This window comes from Tachyglossus aculeatus, chromosome X1 (assembly GCF_015852505.1).
Source record: "Tachyglossus aculeatus isolate mTacAcu1 chromosome X1, mTacAcu1.pri, whole genome shotgun sequence".
Classification (NCBI taxonomy): domain Eukaryota; kingdom Metazoa; phylum Chordata; class Mammalia; order Monotremata; family Tachyglossidae; genus Tachyglossus; species Tachyglossus aculeatus.
In genome coordinates, this window is record NC_052101.1 from 69,360,322 (window position 1) to 69,373,947 (window position 13,626).

The 13,626-nt window shown below is 40.8% G+C and overlaps 2 non-coding genes across 2 annotated transcripts; both read left to right on the forward strand.

Moving 5' to 3' along the window:
• The first annotated feature begins 312 nt into the window (after nt 1–312).
• Nucleotides 313–450, forward strand: LOC119920281. The gene has a single exon (XR_005448038.1). It is a non-coding gene; the product is annotated as a small nucleolar RNA SNORA7 (small nucleolar RNA).
• Nucleotides 451–13,010: 12,560 nt separating this feature from the next.
• LOC119920582 lies at nt 13,011–13,148 on the forward strand. Its single transcript, XR_005448316.1, has one exon. It is a non-coding gene; the product is annotated as a small nucleolar RNA SNORA7 (small nucleolar RNA).
• Nucleotides 13,149–13,626: the final 478 nt, after the last annotated feature.

The window sequence follows — 13,626 nt, forward strand, 5'->3', positions numbered from 1 at the left end:
GCCTTCTGCTACCACATTGCAATCCGTGAGCATATGCTTAGCAAACACTGATATTTTCACATTAAAAAGGAGGATATAAAAGGATAGGTTTGGTAAAAGGGTAGCAAGTACGTTAGGGTGCGGAATGAGGAGGATGGTGCTGTTGTCAACTGGGATGGAAAAGGGAGCTAAAGGAAAGGTTTTGAGAGGGAAATGATAAGTTTAGTTTTGGTGATAATTTGGGATGATGGTGGGACATCCAAGTTGAGATGCATTTTCTGCAGGCAGGAGGAAATGTGAGAGTGCTGTAAAGGAGAGGGGTAAGACCTGGAACCCCTCTCAGGATCACACCTGGAGAGTTTCCAGTACTCTACAAGTCTTGGATACGGGAGGGAGAGTCAAGCAGAGGCATACCCATTCCATTACTAGTTTGGGCAGAAATTAGCAAATGGAAGGCAATCTGCTACAAGTCAAAACTCAACTGTGCTGGGCAGCAGTGTCATGGGAGCGAGTCAAGGGCGGAGACTCAAGTTTACTGCGTGGAAGGAGACAATGGTAAACCATTCCTGTATTTCTGCCAAGAAAACTCTATGGATACACTACCAAAACGATTGCAGATGAAGGTGGGGCATTCTGGGAGAGATGTAACCTTGGAGTCACTATGGGTCGGGGACAGCTCGACAGCTTAAGACAAGACAGAGCTGGAGAGGTCTATTTGGGAGTTAGAGAAGAGGTTGTGATTGAAGCTGTGGAGTCAGATAAACTCTCCAGGGGCATAAGTGTAAATTGAGAAGGATAGGGGACCCAGAACAGAGCTTTTAGAGACACCCACAGTAAGGTAGTAGGAGGCAGAGAAAGAGCCAGTTGGTGAAAGGACTGAGAATGATCTGCTAGAGGGATAAGAAAGGAAACAGTAAATAACTGTATCAGGAAAACCAAAGTTATATTGTGTTTCCAGTAGGAGGAAATGGTCCACAAAGGACAGTAGTTAAGACAGTTGAGTCTGGTAGAAAGAAACCCTTGATGACTTTGGAGAGAGAGAGGTCTCAGCCAAGTGAAGGAGCAGAAATTAGACTGTAGAACTTTTAAAAGGGAGATGGAGAAGAGCAAGTGGAGGCATCAGGTGTATAAAATCTATATGAAGAGGTCAGACAGAAATGGGAGGAGATGGAGCAATAAGTGGATGATGCAGTGAGTTCCAGGTATGGTATTTTAGAATAGGGGGGTTGCAAGTATATGTTAATGCAGTGTGGAAGGTATGGTTGGTTGGAGACAGCAGTCTGGGAGGGAAGAGAATAGGTACAAGTTTTTTAGGAGGTGAGAAGGAGTGGGGTCAGAGAAGCATGTGGAAGGAGTCAATTTTGAAAACAGGTGGAAGATCTCTTGAGGAATAGCAAATGCTTTCTTTATGACCAAGATTTCAATAAATGCCTGTTTTAGTTGACTATCAGACTTTAAAACCTTAACTATTCTCCTATACCAATTTTCCCCGTGGTCAACTTTCTCCTTCAGGATTTAATGAGCTTCTTGAGAAATCAATCAGTGGTTTTAACGGATCATCTCATTAGTGCAAAACTCTGTATTAAGGCTTGGGAGAGTGCAACAGAAGCAAAGACGGATGTTCCCTGACTTCAGAGATCTCTCAATCTAACATCGGGGAGACTGAGCAGCTTACATTCGTCCATTCACCACAGTCTGTCCAAGAAACATGAAAGGAAAGCAGTCCACAAACATTTTAGAAGGAGGGAGAGATAACCCAGATCAGTTTTGATTGTGGAGCTCTAGCTGGAATAAGTCAGGATAAAGAACAATCTTTTCAAAATGACAAATCGTTTTGGTTTTTGTCAGAAAGAAGCATGATGGTTTGATCAATTTTATCCCTTTTCTCACCAAAAAAGGGCTTCTTTTAAGTATGAGGGGAATGGAAATCATGAAGCAGTGTCGGCTCTTTAGGTTGTTAGACTGTGAGCCAGTCCCTACTTAGAATATTCAAAGTACCCTAGATCTGCTTGGAATTTCAGAGTTCAGCCCAAGTTACTGCATTTCCAGGGAGTTCTGAGTATTGCCACTTCCCAGTAATCTTGGGCCTAGTTCAAGGATGAGTTTAGGAATAAAAAATTATTATTATTATGGTATTTGTTAAGTGCTTACTATGTGCTAAGTGCTGGGTTGGATACAAGCAAATCAGGTTGGACACAGCCCCTGTCCCACATGGGGCTCACAGTCTCAATCCCCATTTTACAGATGAGGTAACAGACATAGAGAAGTTAAGTGACATGCCCAAGGTCACACAGCAAACAAGTGGCAGAGTCGGGATTAAAAGTCATGACCTACTGACTTCCAGGTTCTTGCTCTATCTACTACATCATGTTAAAGTATAGCTTTAGAGTGGAAGTAACTTGTTAAGCCTCCCAAGCCCCAAATTCAAGAAGTGGTTTAATATTCTTAACTACAGCGAGTTATTATTGTAACATCTAAAAGATCATTTCACTCAAAACCAAATTTCCAGGGGTCAACCATCAACTTATTAATCGCCTAATATTCAGTGATTGACAAACCCCCTTTTCATCACAGCTTTGTAACAAATTAATCAATAGTATTTACTGAGTGTTTACTATATGCAGAGCACCGTACCAAACACTTGGTAGAGTACTATACAACAAAGTTGGCAGACACATTCCCTGCCCACAACAAGCTTAAAGTCTAGAGGAGAAGACAGACATTAATATAAACAAATAAATTATAATATAAATCGTAAGTCATTCATCATGGATTCCCATTTCCCCAGAACTAACACGATAAAGGAGGCTAGTGTTGCAAAGTCAAGCCGGATCCATTTCAAAGCTGAAACAGGGAGTGAATTTAGCAATAAGTGCCATTCATTTTAACTTGAAATGTCAAGCCAAGGGTTGTCTATTTAACCTCAGTGGCTGGCTTTGAGGTTGCAAAATGTGTGTATTTCCATTTTTGAAATCATTGATAATTGTATTTTTAGTTGAGTTTTTGGAGAACATTGCTTTCAAGGTAGGAACAATCCTATCTTTAAATTTGAAAGATAAATGTTAACTTAAATATTACTTAAATATTGCACTCTACAAAGTGCTTGGGAAAATACAATAAGGTAAATAGACGTGATACCTGCTCTCATGACACTCAATATAGTGGATTTCTGTACTGCAACAGGTAAGAAAGTGGGTTGAAATGTACTGTTATTCAAATGTTGAGAACTGAGTAATAAAGAATGCTTTAGTAGAAGTGCCTAGACTATTTATTAGCTCAAAGATGAAGGCAAGCGTAGGGTAAAATAAAGCCACAGGCCATACAATTTTTCACTGGCCTACAAAATTTGTGTTGTCTCCTCCATATTTACATTAATGCCCCACCACCCTCCCATTGCCTTCTTGCTGCCTCAGTATTAGAACAAAAATGTCTTCCTGCAGCAGAAAAATGCAAACAGTCCCTACACAACCACGAGTTCAAGAAAAATGAACTACATACAAAGCAGAGTCAATTCAGTTATTTGATGTCTGCCACCTAGTTTTCTTTAGCTCTAGTGCCTGATTTCTTAACTCCAGTTCTTAATTCTTGCATGACAACATGACCTGTGTGCCAGCAATATAGGAAACATTCTGGCAGTGCTAAGGGAAATATAACTGTCATTTTAAAATAATGCAATTTATATTTTTCACATTCTCAGAGTATATCTCAAAAGAATGAACATGCATCAGTAAAAATAGTCAAAGCATTGATCTAAATTGTATTTCTACCTAAAACAATCCACCCCTGTTCTCAATATCAACACTTGCACCTTGTTTACACGACTTTAGTGCTTCAATGGCTTCATACTTTCTATTCCCGATGGACGAAAACTCCTTGTGATGAATATGCTGAATGCCCTGAAGGAGTCATGTATTGCTGAGTGTGACTGGCACAGAATAGCAGTAGCATATGTTGACACTGTTACAAATAGAGTTTTCACAATCAAGCTCTAAGCCCTTTAAATTACTGACATGCGATTTGATTCAGTAGATCAAATCAACTAGTTGATTTTGCTTTTTAGCAGTCATGTGGTTTCGATGACCAAATGCTATACATTTCACATAGGAAATCAACTGTCTTGCCAGCAGTAGATTATGACTCTCTGAAAATAGTTAAGGTAGCACAAGTCAACAAGTCAATTCCCCTGCCTCCAAACAGGCTCATGTCAATATCTGACAATCCTGTCAGAAAGATTTTCCTTGTATTTACCTTCAGTCCCTCTCACTGAACCTTCACTTCTCTTTTAGCTTTCATTTGTTGAATAAAAGAATAGGGCATTATTTTCCATATCAGCTCTTTTCTTCACAATAGGCTAGCCTCCACATGGCAATTTCCATGCAACTTATCCCTTCTTACTGATTGTCACAGGACTCTTTTCTTTTAGCTAGAAGAAATCTCAAAAGAGAACAGAAATGTAATAGAGGAAAAGTCATAAAAATAACTCACTCAGACACCATTGTCTTTGGTGTTGAAAATACTTTCTAACCATTTTCTCCTGATAAGTGTATTTCTTTTCCAATCTTTCCTACAGGGTGTTAAAACAAGAATAGCAATTTAAAGTCCCATCTCTAATCCTTAAGTTGAAAAGAAAAGCACACGTGTCCAGAGACAGTAACTATATAAAACGACACTTTCCTCCTGATCTTGCATCGTCTTTCTCTGCTTGAATGCAGCTTCTGATAGACTCTTACTTCATAGCAAATCTGCATAATAGCCCGCTTGATCTGTGTGAAAGGATAGAAGCATAAAGCAAGATGATTTTCTTCCATCGTTTCAAGAAATGAAACTAGATGATTTTTTTTAGCCTAACATACTAGATTAGTGAGACTAAAATATCTCTTTTTAGAGCTGAATTACTGGGTAACTTCCTGGGATAAGTCTGTCTGAAAGTTAGTATGTTGAGAAGGAATCACTTATAATCATCACACAAATTGAAAAAGAGCCGAATTTCTTCTCTGTCACCCGTCAGAATTATAATGATCATTTGTAATGGTGAAACCTATGAAAAATAATAGGAAGAACACAGATTTTAATATTCTCCTGGGGCTCCCGTTTTCTACTTTTATTGGAGTGGAAAATGTATCTCCTTTCCTACCAGGAAAATGCTGGTCTCAGGTCCAGAAACACATAAGATGTTTCACTCCGTGACCAAAGGAAACCTATTCATAGGTCAACAGGCATAGCATAATGCTGCAAAGAAAGCAAATGATCACCATAATTATACTGACAGGTTAGCTGAGAAAATTCATGGATGAGAATGAAAGCTACAAAGAAGTTAACACTGGGACAGATTTCTAATTCTCTAGCTGGATTGATCTTGCCCATAAAATTAAAGGCCATCACTACAATGCACTTAATATTGAAGGTGGCATAACCAATCAAGAGAAAAGCCTAAGGGATGGAGTAAATGAAAGGAATCAGGCCAGAACTAAAGCTAAATAATGATCCTTTGGTTTCTAAAAGAGAAAACTCAAAAAGTCAACTCTATGTGGTACAAAGATCAAATCTGCAATGGAAGGGCAGGAAATGTTATAAAAGCTATCTATTCATCAGGCATCTGTTCTGACATCACTTTGGGGCACTTACCGAATCTTCATTTGTGTTAGCTTAACCCCGAAGGTTAAGTTTACCCCATTTGCCCCCTGAAGATTTGAGCCCCAAATACAATTCTATTAGAAAGCTCCAGTCTCGAAATAGGCTTGTTTCCCTACAGACTCATTCACCTTGTGATTTTGAGTATGGGATTAGGAATATGGGGCCATCCGTAAGAGATAAGGAGAAAGGGAGCAAGACAAGGTGGCAGCATATTTTTATATAGCATGCAGGACAAAAAGAGCCTCTCAGTGAGAGTGTGCAGATGGGCATATGTCAGAGAGAAAACAGGTCTCACCGTTAATCTAAAAGACCCGCCTCAACACTTTATCATCAGTACTGGCACATGGTATACATGATCAGACACTTGAATCTCAGCTTCCTCTTCAAAACAATCACATTCTCTTTAGTTACTTCAGTGTCATGACTCTCGGGCAATCTGTTGGGATATAAAAACTATGCAAATTTATTCTGAAGAATCAGAAAAATCCATCTCTTCCACTCAAAAAAGCAGATTATACTATTTCATTTCAACTTTCTCACTTGTAAAATAGAGCAGTTTTTCTTCACCAACTGGTAACACTGTTACCCTAGGGAAAAGGCAAGCATTTTTCTTCGTTACCATTGGGAGTTTTGCTATTTTTCAAGCCTGAGTATGGGGAATAAAATGGCTTGCAGAGGGAAAGATAGAGATAAAGGAGGGGAGAGGAGGAAGAAGGATGAATGTGAGATAAAGTAAAATATATAAGATTGAAATGACTGTACACAATGGATCAAATTCTCCAAATATCATGGAAGCCTTGGATTTTTGATAAAGCAGTTTATAAAGTCAATTCATTGGGTAAGATAGCAGATTTAAAGGATCACAGTAGGGAAAAACGTAATGGCAGTGAAGATTTTTAAAAGGCTGTGTCTCTTCCAACAACCTCTCAGAAGAGAGAGAAGTTATATAACCCAACAGGAAAATAGGGTGGCTGAGAATGCACCAACTGACCAAAATTATCTTTAACCCTAGCTGACAGAGTTTTACATTTTGTTTTATACTCAAGAAGCAGGCTTATAGATTTCTATTTCATACTGGTCACAATTTACTAAAAAAAATAAAAAAACACTTCCTTTCCTTCGTTATATACCTTAACTCACTCTCTGACATGGCTGCTTGGCATCCCCAGATTCAGTTCATTCATGGACCAGGTATTTTTTCTGCTTTCTCTTCTTATTTCCCTGCAGGATGTTGGGTTGTCATTTTGAAGGCTTACAATGCCCCACATGCTCATTAAATAAAGCTGGGTGAATGGTTTAGTCAAGTTCAATTCCCTTCCACTCTGATAGAATTATCTAGCCTAATTATGTTAACACTATCAAACTGGATCAGGGATGGTTGCATTCAGCTGGTTTATTAGGTTCAGACTTATCCAATATCACTGCTCCCTCAAAGTTAAAGGCTGGGTAAATATTTATCTGAAGTTCTCCAGTACAATAGGGAGTCATAGGGTATTAAGCAGCCCAACTATGCATATGGCAACCTCCCCAATATCAGTGCTGCCCCTCTCAACAGTATCCAAAGGTCATTAGGTCAGGTTTGCCAGTACCATCTGTCCACTCTGACAGGGAGAGTAATGACCTTATGTCAGTTAAGTAGAAAGTTTGTGATTGATTTCATTCCTTACACACTTCTGGAAGAATTTAAACTAGTAAAATGCTGAGATTTACCAATTTAGGTTTCTATTTCACTTATATTCTCCCACCATTGTTGCAGCTCCAGTTCACTGTACACCAAGATCTGAGGGGTATGTCAGTCTCTATGAATAGGGGTGTCTAAATATGCCTGCCTCCTCTTTATTCTTCCTTCTTTTGTTCTCTCAGATACATGAAGCATGGGTCTTCCTGATAATATAGGTGTATGGAGTTAACTAGCCTTGTAAATAGTTTTCAAAAATCATTATTCCTAGGAAAATGTGATTTGATCTAGAAACTATACATTGGCTTTATCCATGTTTACACAAGCAGTATGCCTCCTTATAATTAGGTTCTGAGGCTGTGGTCTCCATTAGGATTTTCCCAAGAGCCACACTGATTATTATAGATAAGTGCATTTACTTTGTGGCTGTAATTACTATGCACTTAATTGATATATGCTGCCATATATTAGGCACTCTTTCTCAGGAAATAATCAAGCTGATATTTATTATTGCACCATATCTTGGTGGTGTTTTTCTCCCTATTCATCCACGCACTTTTTGTTTAAGCTTCCTCCTCATTAAGAGCATACATTTGAAGTAAGGGAGACACATATCCACAAAGACAAAAGACCCCAGAAATCCGCATTTTGAAGAACATACTATGAGTCAAGGTCTCTACCATTTTTCAGAAATTCTAAACATACTATACTTAAAACTGAATTTTCAGATTCAATATTCTAATTTAGTTTGGGCTATTAGCCGTGACCCAATCATTTAGTTATCAATAGGTCCATGATGAGCATGATGCAACTACTAAAAATGGACTGACAAATGAAAGTGTCAAATTGGGGGTATCCAGAGTATAAGATGGGCAGGGTTGGACTGGTGCATTGAATCACTAGGAAGATCCTGATAGGCTCATGTGTGCATCTGGGGGATGAATTGGGGGGTAGAATTGTTGGCTCCTCACAACGTTTGGACATGTCCTGAGCCTAAAAAGAGTGATATATGAGAGGAAAGCTGGAAGTAAAGGAGTTATTGCTTTCTAAGTGACTCCTCTCCTCTTCTTTCTCACCTTTAAGCTTATATTCATTTAATTGTGTTTGAGTGCTTACTGTGTGCAGAGCACTGTACTTGGTGCTTAGAAAGTGCAATTCAGCAATAAAGAGAGACAATCCCAGTCCACACCAGGTTTACACTTTAGAAGGGGGAAGACAGACATCAAAACAAACAGGCATCAATATAAATACATAGAATTATAGACATAGAATTCATATAATTCATAAGTGTATATATACATAAGTGCTGTGGGGTGGGGAGAGGGGCAGAAGAGCAAAGGGAGAGAGTAGAGGTGATGTGGAAGGGAGGGGGAGCTGAGGAAAATGGAGGCTTAGTCTGGGAAGGCCTCTTGGAGGAGGTGAGCTTTCAGTAGGGATTTGAATGGGTCAAGAGTGATTGTTCAGTGGATTTGAGGAGGGAGGGTGTTCCAGGCCAAAGTTAGGATGTGGGTCAGGGTTCGACAGTGGGACAGGCAAGATTGAGGCACAGTGAGAAGGTTAGTCCCAGAGGAGTGGAGTGTGAGGGCTGGGATGTAGAAGGAGAGAATAGAGGTGAGTTAAAAAGGGGCAAGGTGATGTAGAGCTTTGAAACCAATAAGAGGAGCTTTTGTTTGATATGGAGGTTGATAGGCAACCACTGGAGATTTTTGAGGACAGGGGTAACATACCGTGAACATTTCTGTAGAAAGATAATCCAGGCAGCAGAGTGAAATATGGACTGAGGTGGGGAGAGGCAGGAGGTTGGGAGGTCAGAAAGGAGGCCGATGCAGTAATCCAGTTGGGACAGGATGAGTGGTTGTACTAATGTGGTAGCAGTTTGGATGGAGAGAAAGGGTGGATCTTGGTGATGTTGTGAGGGTGAGACTGGCAGGACTTGGTGACAGATTGGATATGTTGGGTGAATGAGAGAGTGGAGTTCAGGATGATACCAAGGCTTTGGGCTTGTGAGACAGGAAGGATGGTTGCGCCATCCACAGTGACAGGAAAGTTCAGGAGAAGACAGGGTTTGGGAGGGAAGTAGAGATGTCCTGGAGGCAGGAGGAGATGCGAAACTGGAGGGAGGGAGAGAGAACAGGGCAGGAGATATACGTTGGGGTGTCATCTGCTTAGAGATAATAGTTGAAGCCGTGGGAGTGAATGAGTTCTCCAAGGGAGTGAGTGTAGATGGAGAATAGAAGGGGATGAAGAACTGAACTTTGAGGGAACCCTTATAGTTTGGGGTTGGGAGGGGGAGGAGGAGCCCATGATGGAGACTGAGAATGATCGGCCAGAGACATAAGAGGAGAACCAGTGGAGGATGGAGTCAAAGAAGCCAAGGTTGGATAATGAATTGAGGAGAACGGAATGGTCCACAGTGTCAAAGGCAGCTGAGAGGTTGAGGAAGATTAGGATGGAGTAGGAGCCATTGGATTTGGCAAGAAGGAAGTCATCAGTTACCTTTAAGAAGGCAGTTTCAGTGGAGTGAAGGGGGTGGAAGCCAGATTGGAGGGAGTCCAGGAGAGAGTTGGAGGAGAGGACCACGAGTGTAGATGACTTGCTCGAGGAGTTTAGAGAGGAAGGGTAAGAGGGAGATGGGACGATAACTGTAGGGGGCTGTGGGGTCAAGGAAGGGTTTTTTGGGATGGGGAGACGTGGGCATGTTTGAAGACTGTAGGGAAGAAGTCACTGGAGAGTGAGCAGTTGAAGATGGCAGTTAAGGGAAAGAGAGAAGGGGTGAGAGTTTTTATAAGGTGCAAAGGAATTCAAAGGAATTTATTCATTCAGTAGTATTTATTGAGTGCTTACTGTGTGCAGAGCACTTTGGCGTCCGATGCACATGTGGAGTGAGAGGAGGAACTTAAGAGGAGGCAGGAGATCTCCTCTGAAGATACTGCTGGGAAGGTTGGGAAAGTTGAAAGGGGGGCCGAGAGGAGGGGGGATAGGAGAGGGGAAGAGGGAGGGGTGATTTGGGGGAGCTCAGACCTGATGTTATTAATTTTCTTAATGAAATAGATGGCCAGATCATTGGGGCAAGGGGTTGGTAGGGAGTGACAGTGGTGCTGAGGAGGGAGTTAAATGTTTGAACAACTGACAAGGGTAATGGTCACAGATGCCAGTAAGGGAAGAGAAATAGTTTTTCCAGGTAGAGAAGAGGGCAGAGTTATGGAAGAAAGGATAAAAAAGAAAGGATAAACTTGAAGTGTACAAGGTCGGCCTGATGTTTAGATTTCAGCCAGCAGTATTCAGTGGCTTGAGCAAAGGAGGCAGACAATGCAGGTGATATAGGACTGTGGGTTAGTAATGCAAGAGCAATGAAGGGTTAGGGGAGTGAGTGAGTTGAATAGAGAGGGTGGTGTTGAGAGCATCTATTTGGTCATCAAGAGTGGGTAGAATGAATATGGAGGCTAGGTGGGGTGTGATACGCTGAGAGATGGTTGGGGTCAAGAGAGCAGAGGTCTCTGTGGGGGAATAGTACAGATTTATGGAGAGGAAGAGTTTGGGAGGAGGCGGCAAATGAGAAGGTCGTGGTCAGAGAGAGGGATTTCAGAGTTGGTGAGGGTGGAGATTGTGCAGTGGTTAGAGATGATAAGATCGAGTGTGTGTCCACGTTGGTGGGCCGGGGAGGTGGGGTGGAGCAGAAGGTCAGCAGAGTAGAGTGAAGTTCATTGGGTTTTACATAAATTGGGGGATGAACCAGAAGGAACTTAATCGTTGAAAGTTAATACTTGAGGCACTACTGTGCAGTTTCTTCAAGCTACTACTTGCTTCAGTTTTTTCAAGCTACTACTTGCTTCCTACTTCAGAGCTGTAATATTGGTAGTTGCTTAAAGCTGATGAAGTACATCAACTCCTGGGATTCCTATGGCTTCTAGTGCAATCACTATAATAATTTCCTGGTTAAACTACCCTCCTTTTTATGGTAGAACCATTAATCTTGGAAACAAATGATTAAGATTTCATTTATTACATACTTTAAGAAACAATCTCTGTAGAGATTCCTTTTTAACCCATTTACAAAATGTAATTCACTGAGCTCCATGTGAATTAAACTTTATTAGAGCCATTTAACATAAAAATAGCACAAAAGTGCAGAGAAGATGAGACACTTATATAAAGTCCCATAGAATGATGGGTGAACTCCAGGAATTCTGGATCCTAATAAGCTTCATTATCACAAACTCACACTGTTCTAGTCATAGTCAAGGCCACTGATGGAAGGACACAGGAAACAAACCAAGGAGGATCTGGTGTTATGAAGGAACCATGGCACCAGATGTGTGTGGGGACTGGGGAGGGGGTGTCTGTGTCTGATAGCAGACTGTTCTGAAGGGTGGATAGGAAGGAAGCAGGAAAGATTCAGAAATAGGCAGGTGAATAGGGTAAGTCCCACCTAAGAGAAAGGGCACTGAATTCATTCAACTCCTTACTCTTCTCTAAGTAGGTTTTTTTAAAAAATAGTATTCGAGAGCCCACAGTATATTGGACACTGTACTGAATCAATCAATGGTATTTATTGACTGCCTAGTGTGTGCAGAGCACTATACTAAGTGCTACAGAGCAAAAAATATAAGTGCTTACTAAGAGAACATGGCAACTGTACTCCATATGTACATATAATCACACAAAGATATATTTACATTTGGATTTTTGGTGGTAGTGGTAATAAGTGATTTATTAAGCGCCTAGAAAGTGAACTAAGCACTTGGGAAAGCACAAAATGTTCTCTGCCCACATGGAGCTCAGAATCTATTTTGCTTTCAGTTTTTTCCTCAAGCCATGGGTTTGAGGTGTATTCTCTTTGATAGAGGAGGCTTGAGAACAACATTTATTTTCATCCTCCTCCTTCTAGTGAGCTAGAAAAAACAATTCAGAGACCCAGAAAAGGACCACTGCAAAATCCAGAGGCACTCATTACCACCTATTTGATTTTCCTTTACTTACCGCAAACTGAATTTCTACCCCAAATTGCCTCGTTAGGATACTTCTTGGCCCAATTTAATTTACAGAATAAAGGAGTCTATCACTAACATGTAGTTTTCTGGCATACACTGTGCATATTATAAAAGTCTGTTACTCTCTGAAAAAGACCAATGATCTTAGGCCATCTGCTTTGTAATTCAAAATCAGCTGGAAAATTCTAAGTTGGCCTGCAGAGAAGTTGGAAGCTTCACCTTCTTTTTCCATCTTAGTAAGAGACTCTCTCTCAGTAGGCTATATGATCTCTTTTGGGAACCCCATGGATAGGTCAAATACAATTCTGTGCATAAACTTTAACACCCTAGAATTTCCCAGAAACTAAAGTAGCAAAGTGTAGAATGGGGAAGTTAGATTTGGAATGAAAAATCAATGCATCCCAAATGTCAATGATAACTGTGTTCATTTGTACAAATGGGTGAGTCACTTCATTATGTAGCTGGAAGCTCTTTGCCACCTGACTGCTGCCATTTTAAAGAAATTACTGTTTTCTCACAGTGCTGTGATACCTTAAAAAAATCAAGTTGAAGGAATGTGAAGTCTGAGCTGCCTTAGGCCAGACCGAAAAGCTAGAATCTTTTCAGAGCCAGAGGCTCCCTTAAAACAAAACAACAAAACACACACACACACACACACACACACACTCTCTCTCTCTCTCTCTCTCTCTCTCTCTCTCTCTCTCTCTCTCTCTCTCTCACCTGAATATGGCCACTCAGGGTCGCACCTGGAGAGTTACCAGTATACTACCAGTCTCAACTGTGGGAGGAAGAGTCAAGCAGAGGCATATCCATTCCATTCCTAGCTTGGGCAGTGGCTAGCGAGTGGAAGGCAATCTGCTACAAGTCAAAACTCACCTGTGCTGGGCAGCAGTGGCATGGAAGAGAGGTGAGTCAGGTTTACTGCACAGGAGGCAGCCATGGTAAACCACTTCCATATTTTTACCAAGAAAACTCTATGGATATACTACCAGAACAAGTGTAGATGGAGGAAGGGCATTCTGGGAGAGATGTGTCCATGGCATCGCTATGGGTCAAACATGACTCGACAGCATGACAACAACAACATGAAGAATATGCTGGAACACGTGGGTTCACATAGTCTTAAAAAAAAGTTTCTGAAGATCTTTTCATTCAGTCATATTTATTGAGCACTTTCTGTATGCAAAGCACTGTACTAAGAGCTTGGGAGAGTACAGTACACCAGCAAACATAACCGTTCCCACAACAAGCTCACAGTCTTGGAGGAAAGACATTCTAGAAATTTAATCAGTCTAACAAGTAGAATACAACAATTTTGTAGGTATTTTAAAATTCTTTCAGTCC